Here is a 25,701-nt window from a genome sequence, read left to right as displayed (position 1 = left end):
CGTGTGACCTTGCGCTTATTTCATTCGGGGATATGGGACCCCAATCTTCTGACTGGTGTGGGTCCCAGTGGGCCTCACTGATCAGATTGCTATATATTATACATGTATATATGTCAAAAACTTGGTACAGTCTCTTTAACCAGAGATGTCTGTGGTAGCATTGCACTTGGTTCTGGACCCCTTCCTAAGAGAATGCCCCTACTGTGTGCTGAGGAAAGTCTGTGAGTATATGCAATAGACTGCCCCCCAGGGGCGACCGAATTCCAGTGTTGAGGAATGCCGAGTGGTGATGCGGCATTAATAGTTTGTCACGATGCTCCTACCTGGATACTGTCGATCCACGGGGTTAGGATCTATAGCACCAAAGGAGTTGTAGTTGGTGGAGTGAGTAGAGTCCAGTTGGTAAAGTTCAACAGTTTTTACTTGAATAAACTTGCAATAAACTTGTGTCATCCAAACAATACTTGATCTTTTTCTTGGCACCAGCAGGCTCAAGGGAAACTGGCAGGTAAACTTGAATACTTTGCTTTACCTTTCTGCTGCTATGCTAATCTCTGGCTTCAGTCTGGTTCCTGTCAGCTTCAGTTACTGTTTTTTTTGAGACTGCAGTATCCTGTGACCCGTTTTTTAATATATCAGGAATGGGCTGCTCTCTGAGCTACTTTCCCAAAGCTCCTGCTGTAGTGAGGGGAAAACGCTCCCTCACTGCACCATGATGCTTCACTCTCTTGCTCCAACTCTTAACTCTCTTCCAGCTTCCTGCACCCTTCCCTTGGTGGGAAACAGGACTCACCCACTTCTGTCCAAAAGGGGAGAGAATGAAATGGTAAGTTTCATTCTATCTAAAGGTGCTGTCTGCCAGTTATGCTGCCACTTGCTAGACAATCAGGCATATTACATGCAATAACAGTTTTTGCATATAACAAAATGACACTTTGCTGGTGGTGGTACAGTTGGTAGTACAAATCAATACAATGGCGGTAAACAGGCTAGCAATAGGAATGTAGGAGTGTTAGTGTCCCTCTGGGCCACTATATATACTTTATATATACTGCTGTGGTGACCAGAGAAAGAGAGCAAGTGCCAACCCAAGGTGATCTGCCAAATTTAGTTAATGTGATCATCTCTGGGAACCTGTTTAAACTGCAACTGGTGCACTGTGTACTCTCATTGAGGAACTTAGATGACTACGCTATGTGCCCTCAAACAGAGACCCTTCTGTTGCACTAGCAACCACCAAGCTCTGTGCCTTTAAAGACTTTGTAACCACCAAGTGTTGTATGTATTGTGACCATCAAGCATTGTGTCCGCTCTGTAAAGACACTTTCAAGTCCAGCGGCACGCGTTTGCCTCTTCACTGCGCCATCCTTGAGTGGGGTGCTGTAATAGGGTCATGATCTACGCACACACAGAACTGACCATCTTACAAGCTGTAAAGGCACAAGAAGGAGAACCCCTTTAAACCCACAGCTACATATTCTGCAGCTCTGCATAAGGAGATGTTATCACTTGCCAAAACGTCACATATAATTCTGGCAAAAAAGGGCTCAAATAATACAATAGCAGAGCATAATTCATATAAACCAGCTTCATGGCAGCTGGATGGTTATGCTTTATAAATGGCTATAGCTACGTGATGAGGTTTATTAACTCCGTAACATTGTCAAGGAAAGTTAGTGTGAGGCAGAGGACTGCAGTGATGTTAGACGAGCGAGTGTATGGAGCAGGCAATGCAGTACTATTGTAGACTAATGTCAATGTGCTGTGCATTGCAGTATGAGCTTTTACAAATATCTTGCAGACACATTTAACACCACCAGTACCAGGAATCTGCAGGCGGCTGACATTGCACCTCCCTCGCTATTATCATGATTATAAATACTAATGCAGCAATACCATTGGGTCCGTAGATGTGCGACAGCTATCCTTTAACCCTTGCATCACTAAAGATAAAACCAGTAAAGTCATATTGATTTTTAATGACGTTATGGAAGTGGTTGTGTGACTAGACCCCCACACTCTCCCACAACCAAGCTAAGATTATCATGGAAGGTCCTACTTCAGTCAATCCCTATTTTCAGCTGAGAGTGCAAAAGGATTCACTGAGAAATAAATGCCTTCCCAGCGGAAATCAGTTGCATTGCAGGGTGCCCGCCGAAACCAGTGGTTATTCATTGATTAATACTAAAGCTGGCAGTGCTCATGAACAGTGACAAGACCGTTCATGGATACTCAAATAGAGGAAAGAAGTTGTCAGTTGCAGTGCTCCACAGTTCATGGCGATGAGGTGCTCCCCAAGTTCTTCATGAGGCATGTGCCTTCCAAGAGTCACAAAGTCAGCATGGTATGACTTTTCCAGGACATGACTCTTCTGTTCTTTCAAAAGAGAAGTTTCATAGAAAGCTTTGTCTAGGAAGACATTTTATGCAGAAAGGCACAGAATACAGGAAGAAACAAGAGTGTGAAAAAGTTGACTGAAGACTTTGTGGCTGGTAATAGATCCACAGTGACTGATTCTAAGGGTGCTGTGTTTGGTACTGACGTTGTCCCATCATTACAATGGTTTGGGTGTTACAGAGGATCTGTCACCTCTCCTGACGTGTCTGCTTTAGTAACTAATTGCATTCCCCATGTAATAACAATTGTGGAGCATCTATTCTTCTGAATCTATGTTGTGTCATTCCTTTATTATTCTTTCTAGAGGTTATGATGTGGTGTTACCAGTTGAGGGTTGCCCCTGCACAGTTGGACACTGCATCATTGATTGGGTACTGCTAGACTATGCAGGCTCCCCTCCCCAACCATCTGGAACTTCATTGCAAACTGCTAGTAATTTATTCATAATTTCAGTGGACAAAGTAGAGTCATAAGGATAGATGCTCCAAAATTGTTATTACAAGAGGATGCAAGTAGTTACTAAATAGTCATGTTAGGAGATGTGATAAGTCCTCTTGAAGGCCTTAGAAGGTAAATGTCTAATGAACACATTCTTCCTGGTGGGTCAAAATTGGGTTTGTGGACCAATGTTCAGATAGGATGTAATGTACTAAGTTTATGAAGAGTTGAAACTCATTTGACTGTGAGGAGCTGCCATACCACATATAGAGGGACACTTGACAGTCTGGGGCTGATAGTGGAAATTAGTGGAAACTACTTAAAAATGAAGCTCCCCTATACAGATATATTATGAGAGGTGCACACTGAAATGACACTTTTAAAGTACTATGTGTACCCCCAGACTATGACTATTATATCATCATGCATACCTCCCCACCCTGGATCCTGTGGGACAGTCCCGGGTTTCGGTGGCTCTCCCGCGGTCCTGGAATGGTCGAAGTATGTCCTGCTCTCAGCTGATTCTAAAGGTGAACCATGAAGCCATCCGCTCCTCATTTTACCATTCAGCACAGCTGCCAGCGCTCCCCAGCAGCAGCACATAGTACTGTCACACATTGCGCTGCTGGAGAAGGAGGAGCAGTGCCGGTGGAAATCAGCCTCCGCTCTTCTTCCTCCTATACAGCAGTAAGATGTGTGACAGTATCCTGCTTCTAGGGAGCGCGAGCAGCTGAACTGTGATCATCGGAGGAACAAGATGAGTATTTACTGTTTGTTTTTTTACTTTCTGTGAAGGGGGTACATATCTGTACATAACGACTGTAAGGAGGCACATCTGGGCATAACTACTATGAGGAGGCCCATATCTGGGCATAACTATTGCGAGGGGGCACATATCTGGACATAGTTACAGTGAGGGGGCACATCTGGTCATGACTACTGTGAGGGGGCACATCTGGGCATAACTGCTGTGAGGAGGCACATCTGGGCATAGGAACTGTGAAGGGGTCACATATCTAGGTATAACTACTGTGAAATGGGCACATGTGAGCATTACTACTGTGAAGGGGGCACAATGTGTGCATAACTACTGTGAAGGGGGTATATATCCTGCCATAACTACTGTGAAGGAGGGACATATGGGCATAACTATTGTGAAGCGGGCACATATGAGTATGACTACTGTGAAGAGGGCACAGTGTGGGGGCATTAAGAGGACTGTCTGTATAGTTATGCTTTGGGCGGAGTTAGAGGCGTGGCCTAATCTGAAAAAAATTGCAGTGATGCACTACACATGATGCACATATTGTCCCTCTTTGCGATTTTCTAAAGTTGGGAGGTATGTCATGGTCAGGTCCAGGTCATTGGAAGAGAAACATTGAAGCTTCTTTATTATATTCAGGAACTGCATTATAATCTTTACAAGTGCAGGCCTAAGTGTCTGAATAATGCAGGACAGTCACAAATTTAGAAGACTGTCCTAAGCATCTCGTCCATTCCAATGAATTCTGTAGTTCCTAAAAGCTAGCAGGAGATTGGGGACTTAAAGAGGACCTTTTCCCTCTCCTGACATGCCTACTTTAATAGCTTAATGCATTCCCCATGTAATAACAATTCTGGAGCATCTATTCCCTTGAGGGTATTTACATCCAAATCAGGTGAACGGTGTAGGAATTACAACAGTTTGCATATGTGCCTCCCACTTGTTAAGGAACCAAAAGTAATGGGACATAATAATAATCATAAATCAAACTTTCACTTTTTGATACTTGGTTGCAAATCCTTTGCAGTCAGTTACAGCCTGAAGTCTGGAACGCATAGACATCACCAGACGCTGGGTTTTATCCCTGGTGATGCTCTGCCAGGCCTCTACTGCAACTGTCTTCAGTTCCTGCTTGTTCTTGCGGCATTTTCCCTTCAGTTTTGTCTTCAGCAAGTGAAATGCATGCTCAATCAGATTTGCAGCGTCCCACTCAGGACACGTGGGAACTGCAAAATTACTGTGAAACGGCATTATCATATTGCATGTCATTTTGTATTACAACACCTGTTGTATCCCTGTTCATAGGCTGGTCTGGTGTAATTTATACATCCCACCACTAGATGGGGATAGTACTTAGGTCATATAAATACTTTAGTCAGGCCTAGTGAGACAGATTAGTGGTAGCTGAGTCTGTTGTTAAGTTTGAGAGAGTGCAGATCTAGCACTTCTGCTCAGGGAAAAGTCTAGTCCAGAAAGGGACAAAAGAAAGGAAAGACTTAGAAACCAAAGGATAAAAGCCACAGGCAACCTCACCAAATAACTCTGGTTTACAAGGGACCTGAAGAAAAGTCACCTACCAGAAATACTTATACCGAACCACAAGCTAAGCCTAAACCCAGCCAAACCTATTAACAGTAGATCAACAGAATTCCTCTAATTTGCAAAGGACTGTATTCTGTCTGGATGTGTATGCCGCAACTGGAATCAACATCAGTAAAAGTTGCGAGTTGTACCCTACCACTGTCTACTTCATTCTTACAATTGGTTGTACCACCATTAACGGTACTGGCATCACGACAAATACCACCAAGGGACCCAGCCGCCACAAGCACCCTAAACACCACTGCCATCAAGGGCACCTCAGCCACCATCTTGGCTGATGCTTCCCTACCACAGAACGTGCCCCGGAGGATTTCGTGCTGTCCACCTCACCACTGTGCTGCCTGCCCAGGGAGGCTTTCTGCTAACCGTGAGTAAATCGATGAACTGTGTTATTATTTGCCCCCTCATCGGCCCACCGTGCACCTCACGTGTTGCCCCTGAGGTTCTGGCTGGTTGCATATCTTTATTGGTGTCACGAACACGATGTTAACCCCTGCGCCATTTGAAAGACTGTCGCATGAGAATAAGCCCCTTTTGCTTTATTGAGAGACTTTTGCTTATTGCGCACTGTATTGGGCCACATAACTGTTTAAACTGTTTGGGAATTACATGGAAGTGCTATACTAGTCATCAGCATAAAAATCGCAGTGTTAAATGTGAGAAAAGCAGACATTTGTGTGTTACTAAAACGGCTTGCTGTCATTGAATAGACTGTTTCTATGCACTTAAGATGGCCGCCAAGTTAGTGACACCCCCTGAAGAGCGGGAAAATCTAGTGCCGCCCATTTATGCAAAATTGTCCGGCCAGCCCGTCCTACCTTTGCTGTATCAATTCCGAGAGGCCGGCCCTGTATGCAAACGCAGCGCCGCCTCCTCTGCCTGTAGCCACATCAAAGTGAGACGCCGCGCACGGGAGGAGAGTGTGACGTGCGTATATCCTAACAATTCAATAATCCGCAGCACTCGCCGGTAAATGATGAAAATAGTGGTGATTTATTCACTCAAGCAGCCAGTATACAGCAACGTTTCGACCTCAGTTGGTCTTTATCAAGCAGTGACTGCTTGATAAAGACCAACTGAGGTCGAAACGTTGCTGTATACTGGCTGCTTGAGTGAATAAATCACCACTATTTTCATCATTTACCGGCGAGTGCTGCGGATTATTGAATTGTCTGGATGAGTTGGGACCCCCAGCCAGGATCCCTATCTGCGCGCACCATTTGGCTTGTAAGCCATTTTCTGGTCAGCACCCAAATGAGTGGGATGAGTAGTGCTGCCAACCCCTGAATTTTCTACAGTGCGTATATCCTAAACATCGCAAGATTTCACATGCGAGTTAACGGAGAGGAGAGGATCGCATTGCTTGCCGTCCCCCAAGTAGTAATCGCAACCTGTGAGTACTCCGATTTGCCCCTGCTAAGCATAAGGGAGCATCGATAGCCAGGAGCGCTGTCAAAGACTTAAACAGGCGCTGTTCAAACATTGTATTCAGCCGGCACCAAGTTTCTTAAAGGGCCATACACCCGCAAGATAGCGGTTGCCCCTAGCAACGCCGCACAAGAAAAAAAAGTGTATACAGCCACATTTAACCTACCCAATTTTAATTCACCTGCTGTTACCATGTCTGTGCAGGAAGATAACGTGCAGCCTGACCTCCGCGGACCTCCTGCGGCAGCCGGTCCCAGTGCAATACCAACTGCTGCAGCACTAAGCTTAATGCCTTTGACCATGCCTTATTATTTATCCCTATTGGATGCCAAGATATGTAAGATCCTGTCCAGAAGTGACACTACAAATAAATGGAGTTCCTTTTGTTGCCCTAGTTGACACAGGATCCCAAGTCACTACCATTCAACAAACAGCATTTGAAAAATACTGAGACCGGGGGGGCGTGTCCAGACGCTGACGGTGATGGCTGCTTGAAGGAGCTGCTCCCGCCTGCACCGCAACTTTCTGGCCAGCGACACATCTCTCTTGGATCCTATGGGGAAGAAAGTGGCTCCGAAAAAGACCCCAACCCTCCCCTATCCCCCTCACCTTCTAGGACCCTTGAGCAGTGCTGGGATTGCACTCCGGGTCCGGCGCTTCCACCTCGCAGCACCAAGGCACAGAGGGCCTCCCGCCATTCCTCCCTCCCCCTGCCGGATTCCCGCGCCCTGACCAGGGAGAAGGACACAGCGCTACTTACCCCTGCTAGATTTATTCCAGGAACCGGGCTGCCGTCCACAGTGTCCGCATGCGGATCCTCTGACCTGGGGCTCTCGCCGGCCGCCCCGGACCTTCGGCCTGCTGCTACTGGAAGGAGGGATCCCGCCATGATGGCTCCTGGACCCACTTCTCAGGGGGCGACTGCAACTAAAGGTACTGTGGCCACTAGGGGACGGGATATTATCCCAGGGGACCCTGCATCTAGCCTTCCTGGGACCCACCCGCATGAGCCCTGGTGAAATAAGCAGCCCCCAGCCCTTCCATTGCTGGACCAGGGGGACAGAAGCTCTCCTCTCCCTTCTGACATCTGGGCCAGATCCCCAAGCCCTCCATCACTTGCCGTTATGGACCCCCCACCCCTTCCTAAACCCCCAAAGCCCTGGGCGAGCTATTTTAGCCGCTTTCCTACAAAAGAAGACTTTCGGGTTCTTATTTCTGAAGTCATACCATGCTCCTGTACTAGTTGACATTAGTAGCGAGTCGGGCCATGTACGCCATTGCCACTGGAGACTTAATGACTCCCTCTTGAAACAACCTACCATTAGGGAGGAACTCCGCAAACGTCTGAAAACGTACTTTGACCTAAATGAGGAATCAGTAGGGGATGTCCGTCCTTTGTGGGAAGCGCATAAAGCGGTCATGAGGGGTAATTGTATTGCAATAAGCTCAAAATTAAAGAAGGACTCGACTGCCTTAGTCAAGACTTTTACGTCCCGCCTTCAAACACTAGAAGACAAGATGGCTGCTCATCCCTCACGCTGCACACTGAGACGAATTGTAGATACTAGGGCCCAATTGAAGAGTCTAGCTTTAGGTCGTGTCAGCAAGTTATTACTTTACACACGACAGCGCTATTATGCTTGGGGGAACAAACCCCACACTTTGCTGGCCAGACAACTTTGGAACCACAGCTCCCATACGGGGCCGAGTGCTATTAGGGGATCTGACAGAACAATCCACTATGACCCCCGGGTGATAGCGGAGCAGTTCTCAGCCTATTACTCTTCCCTGTATAACTTACCCTCCGACCTTCCCACCGATGAGGGACTGAGAGATAGTACACTCCGATCTTATTTGTCATCCTGTCGCCTTCCTACCCATCGACTTCCGACCTTGCCGCCCTTAATAGTCCGATCACGCCGGAGGAGATTGGGGAAGTGGTGGAACATCTACCTGAGGGTAAATCCCCAGGGCCTGATGGCTTTTCGTACAAATATTATAGGACCTTTAAGTCACCTAGGAACCCTATTCAGTAATTTCCTAGCTGGCAATGCAGTACCTCACCCAATGTCTCACTCGTATCTCACGATGATTACGAAACCTGGGAAGGATCCGCACGAATGCCCTAACTATAGGCCCATTGCCCTACTTAACTCAGACCTTAAGATTTTCACCAAAACCCTAGCTACCCGACTAAACGTCTCTCTCCCCTCCCTGATTTATAAAGACCAGGTGGGATTTGTCCCGGGCCATCAGGGGGCCGACAACACACGAAGAAACATTGACTTGATAGATGTCATATCTCGCTCGGGTGAGGAGGCGTTACTTCTTAGTTTAGATGCGGAAAAGGCATTCGACCGTTTAGGTTGGCCTTTCCTCTTTGCTACCCTCCAGGCTTACGGCCTTTCTGGCCCATTTGTTAGAGCCATTCATAGTCTATACTCCTCCCCCACAGCGACGATCAGACTACCTCATGCTCAATCTCGACCCATAAACATTGCTAATGGAATGAGGCAGGGTTGCCCCATATCTCCCCTACTTTTTGCCATGTGTATCGAACCCCTGGCGGCCAAGATCAGGGCTTGCCTGGATATCAGAGGTGTTATGGTCAAGGATAGGGAGTTTAAGCTATCGCTATATGCTGATGATATCCTCCTTACCCTTACCAAGCTTCACATTTCCCTACCAAACCTCCACTCCATCCTACGGGAGTTTGGTCGTCTCTCGGGGTATAAGGTCAACACCCATAAAACTGAGGCCCTCCCTCTTAATCTTTCTCAGACGACCCTGAGCTCTCTCAAGGTTAACTTTCCTTTCCATTGGAAGACGGATTCACTGCGATATTTTGGGGTTGACCTCACTCCCCGATATGGAGAGCTTTACAAAGCTAATTTCCCACGTATATATGCCGAGATTAGGGGTCTTCTAGATAGGTGGCACCCTCTCCCACTCTCTCTCATGGGGCGTATTGCTGCGACTAAAATGACGATCTTGCTCAAGCTTCTGTACCTTTTTGAGACCTTACCGATTAAAGTCCCCCTTAAAGACCTGAGAGCCACTCAATCCCACCTCCTTAGATTCATATGGGCGGGAAGGTGGCACAGAATCCCGAGGTCGGTTCTCCTATCTAGTAGGCACCAGGGCGGTCTAGGGGTTCCGGATCTGTCTAAATATTACTGGGCGGCCCAGCTACGCTCTGTCACAGCCTGGGCTTCCTTGCACCCTTATTCTGTCTGGATGCAGGTAGAAAGACTCTGGCTGGCTCCTGTACATCCTAACTCCATGCTATGGTCCAGACCTGACAGGACTCAGCCAGCCAAGGATCTCCTAGGGCCCATGGCTTGTACCAGATGCATCTGGCAGCAGTGCAGTAGCAAATTCCCTCTGGAGTCCATTCACTCCGCCATGACCTCATTCTTATATCACCCCACGCACCCTGCTAGTCTTATCACGTCCACAACGAGACCATAGTTTCAGTGGGGGGTGTTTCGGTTCACTGATATTGTGGACCCCTTCACTAGGGTCCTTATGCCGTTTACTACCCTGCAGGCCAAATATGATCTCCCCCCCTCCTCCAACTTCTTTTATATCCAGATTAGGCACTTTGCCCAGTCCGTCTTTTCAGGGGTCACAGTTTCCCTCCCGACTCCCTTTGAACGCCTTTGCAGGGAAGGGGTACATGCGAAAGATTTAATTTCTGAGATTTTTTCCATATTGCTGACTCCCTTCCCTGATCGGGTCCAAAGGCATTCCTACATGGTGCGGTGGGAGGAATATCTGGGGAGGGCCTTGCCGGACTCACTCTGGCACCTTATATGGAGGAGGGCAGCGAAATCATCTATGTCGGTACTTCATCAGGAGAACCAATATAAAATCTTAATGTACTGGTATCACACTCCTGACCTCCTGGAATGAATCCAGTAGTCCCGGGTAATTGTTGGAGATGTGGCTTACATAGGAGTACATTGCCTCACATTTTTTGGGACTGTCCCAAGATATGCCCCTACTTGACTGAAGTAGGCGCCCTCCTGAGTGATTTGGAAGTCTTTGGAATTGAAATCCGACTGGAACCTGTGTCCTTCCTCCTCAATGTGGTCCCCATACAAGTTAAAAAACATGCACTCAAGCTGCTGCTACTGATACTAACAGCAGCTCGTTGTCTAGTCTCCCGAGCCTGGAAAAGCCCCGAACCACCACGGGTCTCTGATTTGTATGCCAGGGTGATGGAGGTCCGAACAATGGAGTACTCCACTGCTATGTTTCAGGACAAAATGGCACTCTTCAATGCCATATGGGACATATGGGATAATTACTGGGCCACTAGGCAACCTTGACGATCTCGTGTGAAAGGAATGTTCCCTTCCCCCCCACCCCTTTTTTATGTCTTTGTCTATGTCATTTGTCTTGTCTGTTGGGTATCTGTTGGGTTGGGTATTATTGGCTGAGAAGCTTGGGCCTTCGGGTCCTTAAGGCTCTCCCACTTCTTCCTGATGTCTCTTTGTTTAGGATACATTGCACAGTAGTCCTTCTTCGGACTGGTTACAGATAGACACAGTATCAGTTTGTTCATGTTAATGCTTTTATTTTTGTTCGCTCTTCCATTCTTCATCACTGACTATTATCAAGTGTTACATATGCCCATCCAATATGTATGTGATGTATTTTGCGTATTATCCTTACTTTGTACTTCTGTGCATTATTCTATTGTAAAAGTGTATTTACATTTCTGTTTTACACCATAATAAATATACAATTATATAAAAAATATAAAAATACTGGGACCAAAATCAGCTTACCCAGCCCCCAGAATCCTGGCTGAGTCTCTTAGCCAGCAAACCCGTACCAATACTTGGCTATTGGGAACCTACCATTCAAGTAGGAGCAACTACACTATCTCGTCAAGGCATTATTGTGGTACAAGTCCAAGAAAATAACAATAACCCTCCAATAGTCCTAGGAAAGAATGTCCTCAGGAACTGTTATGTTGAAATGCTGGAAGCCTTGCACCAGTCAGTGCCTATTGCTTCTTCTGCTTCTAAGAAGGTGATCCAACAAACCATCCGTGTACTAAATGCGCAACAGAGATTTGCCAATGAAAAAGGAGAAATCTGCTGTGTCCGCATCCGAGATAATCAACCTGTGATTCTCAAACCCAACACTGAAACTCTCTTGTGGTGCCGAGCTGTAGTTGGAATTCAAGGTCAAGACTACCAAGCCCTGGTAGAGACGGTTGTGTTGGAAGACTATCCTCTAGTTAGAGCTGCAAGAAGCCTAGTAACCATCTCTGAAGGTAAAGTGCCTATTCGTCTCCTAAACTTGAGTGATCACAGTGTAACATTAACAAAGTACCGTCCCATTGCACAGGTGATCCAAGTTACCTTTCAGGATGTCATCAGTGTGGCTACAGATGCCAAAGAGCAACTTACTAAGAAACAGCACCCACAGGACCAAAATTCAAGCACCCCCTGGTGGAAAGAACTTCATGTGGGAGATGCTTCAACGCCAGTACACCAATTGGAGGGAGTACTGAAAATTGTGAAGGAGCATCACCATGCCTTCAGTAAGCATTCTACAGACTATGGAGAAGTAGCTATCATAAAGCACTCCATCCCTACAGGTTCACACCCACCGATCAAGGAAAGGTATCGGCCTATACCACCAACTATGTACCAATCCGTAAAGCAAATGATCCAGGAGATGAAGGACTCCAATATCATCAAAGACAGCCATAGTCCATGGGCTGCACCACTAGTCCTTGTCCGTAAAAAAGACGGCAACATCAGATTCTGTGTGGACTACAGAAAGATCAATCAAATCACTCACAAAGATGCTTACCCTTTACCACGCATAGAGGAATCCTTGACAGCTTTAGGATCTTCAGCCTACTTCTCTACTCTTGATTTAACCAGTGGATACTGGCAAGTACCAATGGCACCTGAAGATCGTGAGAAGACTGCATTTACCACCCCTATGGGCTTATTTGAGTTCAACTGCATGCCTTTTGGACTTTACAACGCGCCTGCAACTTTTCAAAGATTAATGAAGCATTGTCTGGGCCTCAAAAATGTTGAAACTGTCCTGTTATACTTAGATGATGTCATCATCTACTCCAAATCTTATGAAGATCACTTGAAACATCTGGCCAAAGTTTTTCAAGTCCTCATTAAACATGGACTCAAAGTCAAACCATCTAAGTGTTATCTACTGAAGCCAGAAGCCAAATACTTAGGGCATATTGTCAGCGCTGAAGGTGTTAAACCGGATCCAGAGAAGATAGCCGCAGTCTGAAATTGGCCTACTCCTACTACGGTGAAAGAAGTCAGAAATTTTCTCAGTTTCGCATGATATTACAGACGCTTTATTCCTCATTTTGCCCAAATTGCAGAGCCAATATTAGAACTTCTGAGAGGACATCCTAAAAGGTATCAGAAATCTCCAATACCAGTTGAATGGAACACCGAAAGAGAAATTGCCTTCCAGTTCCTGAAGAAGAAGTTAACAGAACCACCAATCTTAGGCTATCCGGATTACCAACAGCCATTTTATCTTTACACAGATGCCAGTAAGAATGGCCTGGGAGCTGTCTTGTCACAAGTACAAGAAGGTGAAGAAAGAGTCATTTCCTACGCTAGTAGATCTCTTAGAGGTACTGAAAGAAACGACCAAAACTATAGTTCCTTTAAATTGTAATTCCTCGCACTCGTGTGGGCTGTTACAGAGAAGTTTAAAGATTACCTTGCCGCAACACCCTTCGTGGCCTTCACAGATAACAACCCGCTAGCGCATCTTAACACCGCCAAGTGGGAGCATTAGAACAAAGATGGGCCTCACGCCTTGCTAACTACAATTTCACCGTGAAGTACAGAACACGAAAAACAAATGAAAATGCGGATGCATTATCCCGTCTGCCGACCAAAGAAGACCCTACTACACAGGAAGATGTTTAGGAAGAGGTAGAAATGCCATCCTTTTACAAAAATGTTGCCCACCAAGACATTATCACTGTCAAAGGGAAAAAGGTCCTTAACCTTCAACAACAAGTGGATCCAAAATCTCAAGTGGACAAAGAAAGATGGATCAAGCTGCAAAATGAAAGCAGAGTGTTAGGTGAACTGCAAGATTTCTTCACCAGCGGAAGAAGAACACCAGAAAGAATCCGCAGGAGGAATACTGATCCAGAATTGTCAAAACTATGGAGACACAGAAAACACCTCTTTCTACAGAAGGGCCTACTATTAAGAAGGACCTTAGATCCAATTACCTGGGATCGTCTGTATCAAATTTTAATACCGCGCCGAGATGCAAGAATAATTCTTGAGATGTACCATGATCAATCAGGACACTTTGGCGTGCAGAAAACAGAAGCCACCATCCGTAGAAGATTCTACTGGATCGGGATGAGAGGAGACATTGAAAAGTGGTGTCAAGAGTGTTCCACCTGTGCTGTTGGAAGAAACGAGAAACATGACCAAAAAGCACCCTTACATCCCATTGTAAGCCGAACACCACTAGAAATAGTTGCAATTGACCATGTGAAGCTGGAACCAAGTCGCTCAGGTTACACATACGCTATGACCATCATTGATCATTACACTAAATTTGTTGTAGCCATGCCTGTCAAGGACTTGACCGCCAAAAATACTGCAGATGCTTTCTGGAAACATTTCTTGCTGCCATATGGATGCCCAGAAAGAATCCTTACAGATCAGGGATCTGCCTTTGAGTCGCAACTCTTTAAAGAACTGTGTACCTTTCACAACTGTCAGAAAATCAGGACCACAGCATACCATCCCCAAGGAAATGGGCTTTGTGAAAAAATGAACCACACTCTAATTGAGATGTTAAGAGCAGTCCCACCTGCTACAAGAAATTATTGGCCTACCTCAATTGATGTACACCTACAATAACACTATTCATTGTTCTACTGGGTATACACCCTATTATCTTATTTTTGGCCGACAAGGTACATTACCTGCTGATCATACTTTGGGCGTACAAGTGCCTGATGCAATCAACCCTCTACCAAAAACTGATTGGGTGAGTGAGCACCAAAGACGTTTGATTGATACACAAGAAATTGTTCAACGCATGAAACATGCTCATGAAAAACAACAGAGAGATTATAATCAATCTACCAGAGCAAAACCTCTCAAAGTTGGTGACCGTGTGTGGTTGAAAAACAACCATTGTACCAGCAAATTAGATAGCAAATGGGAGAGAGAACTTTACACCATTACTGCTATTCTCAATCCAGAGACTGATACCTATGAGATTACCCAAGAGGACAAATCACGTGTAGTGCATCAAAATCGCCTTAAATTGTGTCTCAAGGAAGACACTCAAGAGGAAACTACTCAAGAAGCAGCTGCTCAAGAGGAAATTCAATCCGTAGAACCAGAGCCTATAAAAACATTTGATTCAGAAGAACCAATCCAGTCTTTTGGAAGAACATTATTAGATTATTAGCTTCGTAGATCCGACAGGATTACAAGAGGACAACCACCTGTCCGTTACAGAGATTTCCTGCCCCAGCAGCCGAGAAGAAAACTTCCAGCTCTGCCGATTCAACATTGAGTACATCCTTACCTTGTCTGGAGTTCCAGAATTCAGGAAAAAGACTAATCTATGTTTATTATGTTCTATTTCCTTAAAGGACTTTTTAAGGGACTATTTACCTTTCATCCGTTTTGCAACGTTCAAGCCTGTACCCGGAGAATGACTTTCACGCACCTGAGCCTCCGTGATATACTCTTTTGACATTTACCTGTGCCCAGGGTAAGGACTCATACCCTGTGAGCCTCCTGAAATGATATTTCCCCCCCCCCCCATCATTATGGACTATCCTGGTTCCCTCAATACATCACCAGTCTTCAGAGGAAAAATTGCTACCCCATTTGTCACTTTTTGTCACATTTCGTTGTTGCCTGAGATATGTTTGCCTAACCCATTTTACTTACAGATACAAGGAGTACAAGAATTAAGTTATGGCATTATTTCCCATGCATGCTTTTCCCTTTTTCTTATATCTTACAGGAAGATACAACATCGAGTCAAGAATGTGTCGAGGTCGACTTATATTTTACCATGGGGGTATGCAGCGTCCCACTCAGGACACGTGGGAACTGCAAAATTACTGTGAAACGGCATTATCATATTGCATGTCATTTTGTATTACAACACCTGTTGTATACCTATTCATAGGCTGGTCTGGTGTAATTTAAACATCCCACCAATAGATGGGGATAGTACTTAGGTCATATAAATACTTTAGTCAGGCCTAGTGAGACTGATTTGTGGTAGCTGAGTCTGTTGTTAAGTTTGAGAGAGTGCAGATCTAGCACTTCTGCTCAGGGAAAAGTCTAGTCCAGAAAGGGACAAAAGAAAGGAAAGACTTAAAAACCAAAGGATAAAAGCCACTAACCAGGCATAAAAGACCTTTGGGAATCCAGGTGAAGGATACTTTAGCCACAGGCAACCTCACCAAATAACTCTGGTTTGAAAGGGACCTGAAGAAAAGTCACCTACCAGAAATACTTATACCGAACTACAAGCTAAGCCTAAACCCAGCCAAACCTATTAACAGTGGATCAACAGAATTCCTCTAATTTGCAAAGGACTGTATTCTATCTGGATGTGTATGCCGCAACTGGAATCAGTAAAAGTTGTGAGTTGTACCCTACCACTGTCTACTTCATTCTTACAATTGGTTGTACCACCATTAACGGTACTGGTGTCACGACAAATAACACCAAGGGACCCAGCCGCCACAAGCACCCTAAACACCACTACCATCAATTGCACCTCGACCTCCATCTAGGCTGGTGCTTTCCTACCACAGAGTGTGCCCCAGAGGATTTCGTGCTGTCTTCCTCAACACTGTGCTGCCGGCCCAGGGAGGATTTCTGCTAACCGTGAGTAAACCGATGAACTGTGTTATTATTTGGCCCCTCATCGGCCCACCGTGCACCTCACGTGTTGCCCCTGCGGTTCTGGCTGGCTGCAAATTCAGGTCAGGTGATTGACTTGGCCATTGCATAACATTCCACTTCTTTCCCTAAAAAACCTTTTGGTTGATTTTGCAGTATGCTTTGGGTCATTGTCCATCTGCACTGTGAAGCGCCGTCCAATGAGTTCTGAAACATTTGGCTGAATATGAGCAGATAATATTGCCCAAAACACTTCAGAATTAATCCTGCTGCTTTTGTCAGCAGTCACATCATCAATAAATACAAGAGAACCAGTTCTATTGGCAGCTATACATGCCCACGCCATGACACTACCACCACCATGCTTCACTGATGAGGTGGTATGCTTAGGATCATGAGCAGTTCCTTTCCTTATCCATACTCTTCTCTTCCCATCACTCTGGTACAAGTTGATCTTGGTCTCATCTGTCCATAGGATGTTGTTCCAGAACTGTGAAGGCTTTTTCAGATGTCGTTTGGAAAACTCGAATCTGGCCTTCCTGTTTTTGAGGCTCACCAATGGTTTACATCTTGTGGTGAACCCTCTGTTGATTGTTGACTTTGACACACATACACCTACCTCCTGGAGAGTGTTCTTGATCTGGACAACTTTTGTGAAAGGGTGTTTTCTTCACAAGGGAAAGAATTCCACGGTCATCCACCACAGTTGTTTTCTGTGGTCTTCTGGGTCTTTTGATGTTGCTGAGCTCACTGGTGCATTCCTTCTTTTTAAGAATGTTCCAAACAGTTGTTTTGGCCAAGCCTAATGTTTTTGCTATCCCTCTGATGGGTTTGTTTTGTTTTTTCAGCCTAATGATAGCTTGCCTCACTGATAGTGACAGCTCTTTGGATCTCATCTTGAGAGTTGACAGCAACAGATTCCAAATGCAAATAGCACACTTGAAATGAACTCTGGACCTTTTATCTGCTCATTGTCATTGGGATAATGAGAGAATAACACACAACTGGCCATGGAACAGCTGAGAAGCCAATTGTCCCATTACTTTTGGTCCCTTAACAAGTGGGAGGCACATATGCAAATTGTTGTATTTCCTACACCGTTCACCTGATTTGGATGTAAATACCCTCAAATTAAAGGTGACAGTCTGCAGTTAAAGCACATATTGTTCATTTCATTTCAAATCCATTGTGGTAGTGTATAAAGCCACAAATTGAATTGTGTCGATGTCCCAATATTTATGGCTGTAGGCAAATAGGGTATTTTGGGCACTGTAGTATGTACCAGGAGAGAACTCAGAGTCATGCAGGCATCAGGCATTGAAGTTCTTTGTCCCCTTACGGACAAGAATAATCATGATAGTCTTGGTTTGGCTTAATACACTGTATTTAAGGTACACTCATAACTTGTAAGCCCTGGAGGGGTATTTTAGGGGAAGCATTCTATTTAGGAAAAAAAAAAAAAAAAAAACATTGCTTACCTCACCGACGCCTCCCCCCCCCCCCCCCCCCCCCCCCTTCCCCCATTACTGCTGCTCTAGTTTCCACTCCTCTCCAAGTTCTGGTCTCAGTTTTAACACGTAGGAAAATGATCGGACAGCCAAAAACTGGCTGGTCACCACTTTGCCCAATAATTGGCAGAGCAAGCAGTCCATTTCCTGTTGAGCCTGAGTCCAGGATGTGGATAGGAGCAGAGACCAGGGCAGCAGCAGAACAGCAGTGACCGGGGATCGGTAAGGTGAGTATTGATTGCTTGCCTTTTTTTTTAACTGATTCTGATCCCATGCTAAATAAAATAATTCCTCTTGAAAACCACTTTAAGCTTCAAGGATAGTTGGAGCTTTCTAAAGAGCCATGGGCCCCTCCTTACTATGTCATTGGGAACTGCCCTAATGCCTGAATAGGTAGTCCACCTGTGGTAGACACCATTTACTATCAGAAGTACGCCTATATTAGGCGTATTTTTGGTGCAGCAAGGAAGCCGGCGCCTCTACATTACTTCAGCAAATCCACCGCCAGCTAAAGGGCTTATTAAGACTGTCATCTAAAACACTGGTCTTAAAAAAATGATCCCCATATTTCTAGGCAATATACAGGGCACAATATTTTCTGTCTTGGTATGAAAGGATTTGGACCTTTCTGGACCTCTACGACCACCTTGGTTTGATGTCACTGACGTCAGGAGAGATATTTCTCAGCTAGCAATAACATGACACACACACAGGTATCACTGAGAAATACTCTAACTTTATTATGCTAAAGTTTGCATAACAACAGCATTAAGCCAATCATCAAACATAAACATTGGTGCTCATACAAATACTACCGGAACATCCTTATATGGTATGTGTACGTGCAGTAAGTAAAAAGAATAGGTTTTAATCAGTCACATATAAGAATGTATGCAGTTGTGCCGAATGACCCTGAATAAGGCAAGAACGTTTGTACTAGTTCGGGGAGATTCCCAGAATCTGTCCTGGGACAGATAAGCGAACCTTAACTCACAGCGGGGGGACGTGAAACAGTTACATATTGAGAAGAAACAAGATGGAGTCACATTTCTCATTATGTAACTTTATGGTGCTGTTTGGGATTCTTGTACTGTACAAGCTGTTGAAGGATTTATGTTACAATGCCACTATATTGATATACAAATATCTGAGATACTAGGGTGGGGGCAAAGTTCAAAAAATTCTGTACACATTAGTGCCATTTTGTCTCTCTGAAGCTTTGGAAAGATGCTGGCGAGAGCAATTATGATAAAAGGCAAGCAATGCTATTTCCTGCTGTGCCTTGGAAATCGTATTAGGAGAATACAGGCCCATTTTACAGCAGTCAGTATTCTGTGAATTGCTGCTAATAAGGCTTATAATAAAACTTGTAAGGGAAGTGATTCTGATAATAACATTGTGACAGGATATGGCTCATAAAGCAATTCCTTCATATGTTTAAAACAAGTTGATGCACAGGACTGAGAAAGCTTAGCACCTTTAAACTCTTGCCAGCACTCTTATTAGCCCCGGTGTTCTTTATTTACCACCATCCAGTCCTCATATTGGGGATTTTGTTCATCTCACAGCTGGAATGTTTCCTGAAAGAGGATTTAGTATAATAACGCTGAAAACTAGGTCAGATGTCTCTTTCCAGCAGCTGACTCCTCAAGATGTGTCCTATATATTAGCACGGCTTCAGAAAAACGAAATGGGCACTTATTAAAAAGGCATGAAAGGGTCTCCATGTACTAAGGGACCAATACCTGCTCACATGATAATTACCGTGTTTATCCAAGAAAATGATACCAATAATTAAGCAATCATTGCACATCTTTGGAAAAAAGAAAAATTTCCTTGGAGCTGTCTTGAATCTTTTTTTTTTAGATATGTGCAGAGTATCATTTCCTAAACTTTAAACCTCAGAAATCGGTCAATGCAAGAAGCATGAGTAATCTGCAATATATTATGCAAAATATGATTTGTGAGACTTACTGACTTACTGAAAATTAGCAATTTGTTTTAATATTAAAGGGTCTTCAGGTTTTGCAGCTTTCAGCATCAGCTGACAGGAAAAAACATACTATTACTTACTTAAAGAGGACCTGTCGCCAAAAAATGCAATGCAATCTGAAGGCACCATGTTAGAGCAGGAGAAGCTGAGTGGAATGATGTATATATTTGTGGGAATAGATTCAGTAAAACTTATAACTTTTAGGTCTCTTTCGGGCGTCATGTTTTTTGCCCGGATAAGATGCGGGTGCGTTGCGGGAAAATGCGCGATTTTTCCGCGCGAGTGCAAAACATTGTAATGCGTTTTGCACGCGCATGAGAAAAATCGGCATGTTTGGTACCCAAACCCGAACTTCTTCACAGAAGTTCAGGTTTGGGTTAGGTGTTGTGTAGATTGTATTATTTTCCCTTATAACATGGTTATAAGGGAAAATAATATCATTCTTAATACAGAATGCATAGTAAAATAGGGCTGATGGGGTTAAAAAAAATTTTTTAAAAATAATTTAACTCACCTTAATCCACTTGATCGCGCAGCCGACATCTCTTCTGTCTTCTTCTTTGCTGTGCACAGGAATAGGACGTTTGATGTCACTGTGCTCATCACATGGTCCAATCACATGATTCATCACCATGGTGAGTGACCATGTGATTGGATCATGTGATGTGACGTCACCACAGGTCCTTAGCCAGCAGCTCAACATTACAGAAGAAGACAGAGCGCTGCAACTACGTGATCAAGTGGACTCGGTGAGTTAATTTAATTTTTAACCCCTCCATCACTATTTTACTTTGCATTCTGTATTCAGAATGCTATTATTTTCCCTTATAACCATGTTATAAGGGAAAATAATACAGATCGGGTCCCCAGCCCGATCATCACCTAAAAACCATGCGTGAAAATCGCACCGCATCCGCACTTGCTTGCGGATGCTTGCGATTTTCACGCAGCCCCATTCACTTCTATGGGGCCTGCGTTGCGTGAAAATGCAGAATATAGAGCATGCTGCGATTTTCACGCAACGCACAAGTGATGCGTGAAAATCACAGCTCATGTGCACAGCCCCATAGAAATGAATAGGTCAGGATTCAGTGCGGGTGCAATGCGTTCAACTCACGCATTGCACCCGCGCGGAATACTCGCCCGTGTGAAAGGGGCCTTACAGTTACATCTGCAGCCCTGTGAAGTGCTATCGGTACAGGGAGGAGGAGTTATCAGTGACTGACTACTATCTATGTATTTACACTTATACACACAGTGCTATCAATTAGTAATAACCCCTCTCTCCTGTACTGATGCTGTTCACAGATGGTAGAAAAATCAGAGATGGAAATGTGTAAATTACAACTTTTGGCTCCATCCACACATCCGCAATTCCATTCCGCATTTTGCGGAACGGAATTGCGGACCCATACATTTCCGGGTCCGCAATTCCGATCCTGAAAAAAATAGAACATGTCCTATTCTTGTCCGCAATAGCGGACAAGAATAGGCATATTCTCTTAGTGCCGGCAATGTGTGGTCCGCAAAATGCGGAACGCACATTGCTGCTGTCCGTGTTTTGCGGATCCGCAAAACACATACGGATGTGTGAATGGACCCTTAACTGAATAGTTTCCCACAAATATATACATTAATCTGCTTAGCTTCTCCTGCTCTATAACATGGTGCTTTCAGATTGCATTGTATTTTTGGTGACAAATACTCTTTAACTGACACTAAAGCCTCATTCACATGTCCTTGTCCGTCCTCAAATCCGTGAGCAGGTGGTCAGTGATGCATCCGTGAAGGATCCGTGTTGGGTCCGTGTTTTTTGCTGTCCGTGTTGCATCTCTGTTTCACTGACACTGAACAGCTGAAAAATAATTTTCAAAGCATCTCTTCTTAATGATTCCTGGAACGCGGATGCAACACGGATTGCATCCGGGGTTTTCACTGACCAATTGACTATAATGGATCCATGAACACGGAGATAAAATAGGTCATGCATCCGTGCTTAAAACACTGACCAACGGACCGTGCTAAAACACTGAATATACACATTAAAATGAATGGGGATGTGTGCTGTCCATGGAGAACACGTACAGCATACGTCCCTGAAACACTGACGTGTGAATGAGGCTTTAAACTTACTCCATCGTGATCATGTGACATTTTCCACTGTGTTGGTTCCATATCCCGATTATGTCACTCCTCCATCTAAGCGCTCATGCACATGAACGTATTTTCCGTGTCATTTCTGTATTTTTTGCGGATCCGTGTTCAGATCACAAAATACATACGGTTGTGTGCATGAGGCCTAAGGCATAGCAAGGCTTGTAAGGCTCTGCACTGTAGACACATTATCAGTGACCTTACCTCTCAGGGAGGTGTTCTACTCATACTCCTGGACCTGGACCTGTAGACGTGATGTCAGCAATGACGCAGTGTCTTAGGTTGGGGTTTTTCCAGTAGGGCTTCAATCAGGCTTGGATCCAGGGCTGCCAACAGAAATTTCAGGTCTCCATATAGGAAAACCGTGTGGCCCCACCCCCATTTTTATTCACTCTGTTTACTAATCACCATAAATAAAGTGATCACTATATTGTACGGGTTATTATGATTACAGGGTTACCAAATACTGTTTAAATATTTAATTAAAACAGTAAAACTGTAATGCATAAAAACATCCCATCTCCACAGCAGAGTGTAACGGTCACGTCCACACACACACAGGGGGAAGGGTAGTGACAACTGCGCTCCACCCTCACCCCTGGCCCTGCCTACTTGCCTCACGAGTCCTGATGACAGGGGACAACTGGACGGCAGTACCTAACTTAGGATATGTGCAGGGAAGACAGACAAGACAAAATACGGAACATGAACGGACCGGGTCAGAACCAAGAGAGCTACGCAGTACAACGGATAAAGCAAAGAATGGCCAGGAGAAGCTGGGGTCAAATACCAGGAGAGTAGCGAAGTACAAGAGGAGTCCTAAGAGAGTAGTCAGGTGGGAGCCGAGGTCACAATACCAGGATGTATGCGCAGTACAGGAGGAGCAGGCAGAGGATCGTCAGGGAACAGGATCAGGTAAATATTCAGTAGTCCAACAAATAGCCAGGAACCTAGAAATTAACAGGCAACCTGTAGCCAGCAGGCTGCCTGTATTTATAGTGGGGAGTGAGGGTCATGTGACGTGGCCAGCGTCACATGACCGACAGACCAACCAGTCGAGCACCGAGTGATCAGCTCGGCGCTCAAGGCAGACTAGGAGCAGGGAGCCACCCAGCTAGTAAAGCCGCCCTGGGAATGAGGTCAAACACAGAACCTCATTCCAAAAGCTAAGCAACAGTTCTGCGGGCAATGGGGGACCGAGTGCACCTTCGGAACCCCGTGACAGTACCCCCCCTTTTACGAGGGGCCACCGGACCCAAGACTTCAGGCGATGGCTTTTCAGGGTGTTCTAAATGAAATTTACAAACAAGTCTAGGAGCATGAACCTCCCTGGCAGGTACCCAAGATCTCTCTTCAGGTCCATACCCCTTCCAGTGAATCAGGTACTGCAAGGAATTACGCACCTTCCTGACATCCACTATTTTAGACACCACATACTCAACAGCATCATTAACAAGAACCGGCGGAGGCGAGGCTTTCGATGGTACTACCGGTTCAAAATATTTTTTAAGTAGAGATTTATGGAACACATTATGAATGTGGAATGACTCGGGCAGCTCCAACCTAAATGATACCGGGTTAATCACCTCCGTGATCTTATATGGTCCAATAAAACGAGGAGCAAATTTTCTAGAAGCTACCTTGAGAGATAGATTCTTGGAGGACAACCATACTTTATCCCCAACCTGAAAGTTCACCCCCCTTGAACGTTTCCTATCGGCCTTGAGTTTTTGAGAACTTTGAGCCTTTTCTAGGTTCGATTGAACCCGGGCCCAAACTGTGCACAGTTCGGAGGAGAGTTTATCAGCTTCAGGGTTAGAGGAGGAGACGGACGACCCAGAATGAAAACGGGGATGAAAACCATGGTTACAAAAGAAAGGGGAGACCCCAGCAGAAGAATTGACACGGTTATTCAGAGCAAATTCAGCCAACGGAAGGAATTTGACCCATAATTGCTGGTCATCGGCAACATACAACCTCAGGAATTGTTCCACAGACTGATTAAGGCGTTCAGTCTGCCCATTACTCTCAGGATGGTAGGCGGGAGAAAAAGACAACAAAATTTTACATCTTTGACAGAAGGCCCTCCAGAATTTGGACACAAACTGCACACCCCTGTCCGAAACAATATTTTCCGGGATGCCATGTAAACGAACAATCTCTCTCACAAAAATAGACGCCAGGGTTTTAGCATTCGGAAGTTTAGACAGGGGAATGAAATGAACCATCTTGCTAAACCTATCGACCACTACCCAAACCACAGTCTTACCCTCCGCCAGCGGTAGGTCAGTTATAAAGTCCATAGAGATATGGGACCAGGGTCTACTGGGAATGGGTAGGGGTCGTAGGTTACCAGCAGGGCGAGTCCTAGGTGTCTTAGACCTGGCACAAACCTCACAGGCTAACACGTAGGACTTGACATCCCTGGTCAGAGTGGGCCACCAATAAGATCTAGAAACCAGATCCTTAGTGCCCTCAATACCCGGATGTCCACAAAAGGCAGAATCGTGACACTCACCCAACAGCTGGAGACGAAATTGTACGGGAACAAACAACTTATCTGTTGGGGTGGATGCCGGTGCCAGATGTTGTTCAGCCTTAATGCGAGCCGAGATATCCTGGGTTAGAGCCGCTAAGAAGATGTTTGCTGGTAGGATGGATTCAGGCGGCGTCTCAGTGGGTTGAAAAGCATGGAAGCTCCGAGATAATGCGTCTGCCTTCACATTTTTACTTCCCGGCCTGAACGTAATGGAGAAATCAAAACGGGTAAAAAACAGAGCCCATCGGGCTTGTCGGGGATTCAACCTCTTAGCGGACTCGAGAAACATTAGGTTTTTATGGTCAGTGACAACAGTTACTCGATGCCTTGCCCCCTCCAAAAAATGTCTCCACTCCTCAAATGCCCATTTAATGGCCAACAGCTCCCTATTCCCTATGTCGTAGTTTCTCTCCGTGGGAGAGAATTTCCTAGAGAAGAAGGCACACGGTCTCAGGTTAGTGAGGCTAGCAGGACCTTGTGAAAGGACTGCTCCTGCGCCGTCCTCGGACGCATCCACCTCCACAATAAAGGGTCTCTCCTGATCAGGCTGGATCAGAATGGGAGCGCTACTAAATGCCTTTTTTAATGTTTCAAATGAAGAAATGGCCTTGGTAGACCAATTCTCCAAATCCGCCCCTTTCTTAGTAAGGTCGGTCAATGGCTTAGCAATTACAGAAAAATTCATGATAAATTTACGGTAGTAATTAGCGAAACCCAAAAACCGTTGTAAAGCCTTTAAGGATGAAGGCCTTACCCATTCCTTAATTGCTAAAACCTTACCAGGATCCATCTTAAAGGCGTGAGGAGTCAAAACATGCCCTAGAAACAGTATCTCCTGTACACCAAAGACACATTTCTCTTGCTTAGCGGATAGCTGGTTCTCCCTCAACACCTCTAATACTTGTTTGACATGAGACACATGAGATTCGAAATCAGGAGAGAATATCAAAATG

The sequence above is a fragment of the Bufo bufo genome, chromosome 1 (genome assembly GCF_905171765.1).
Source record: "Bufo bufo chromosome 1, aBufBuf1.1, whole genome shotgun sequence".
Taxonomy (NCBI): domain Eukaryota; kingdom Metazoa; phylum Chordata; class Amphibia; order Anura; family Bufonidae; genus Bufo; species Bufo bufo.
Note: the sequence above shows the minus strand (reverse complement) of the source record.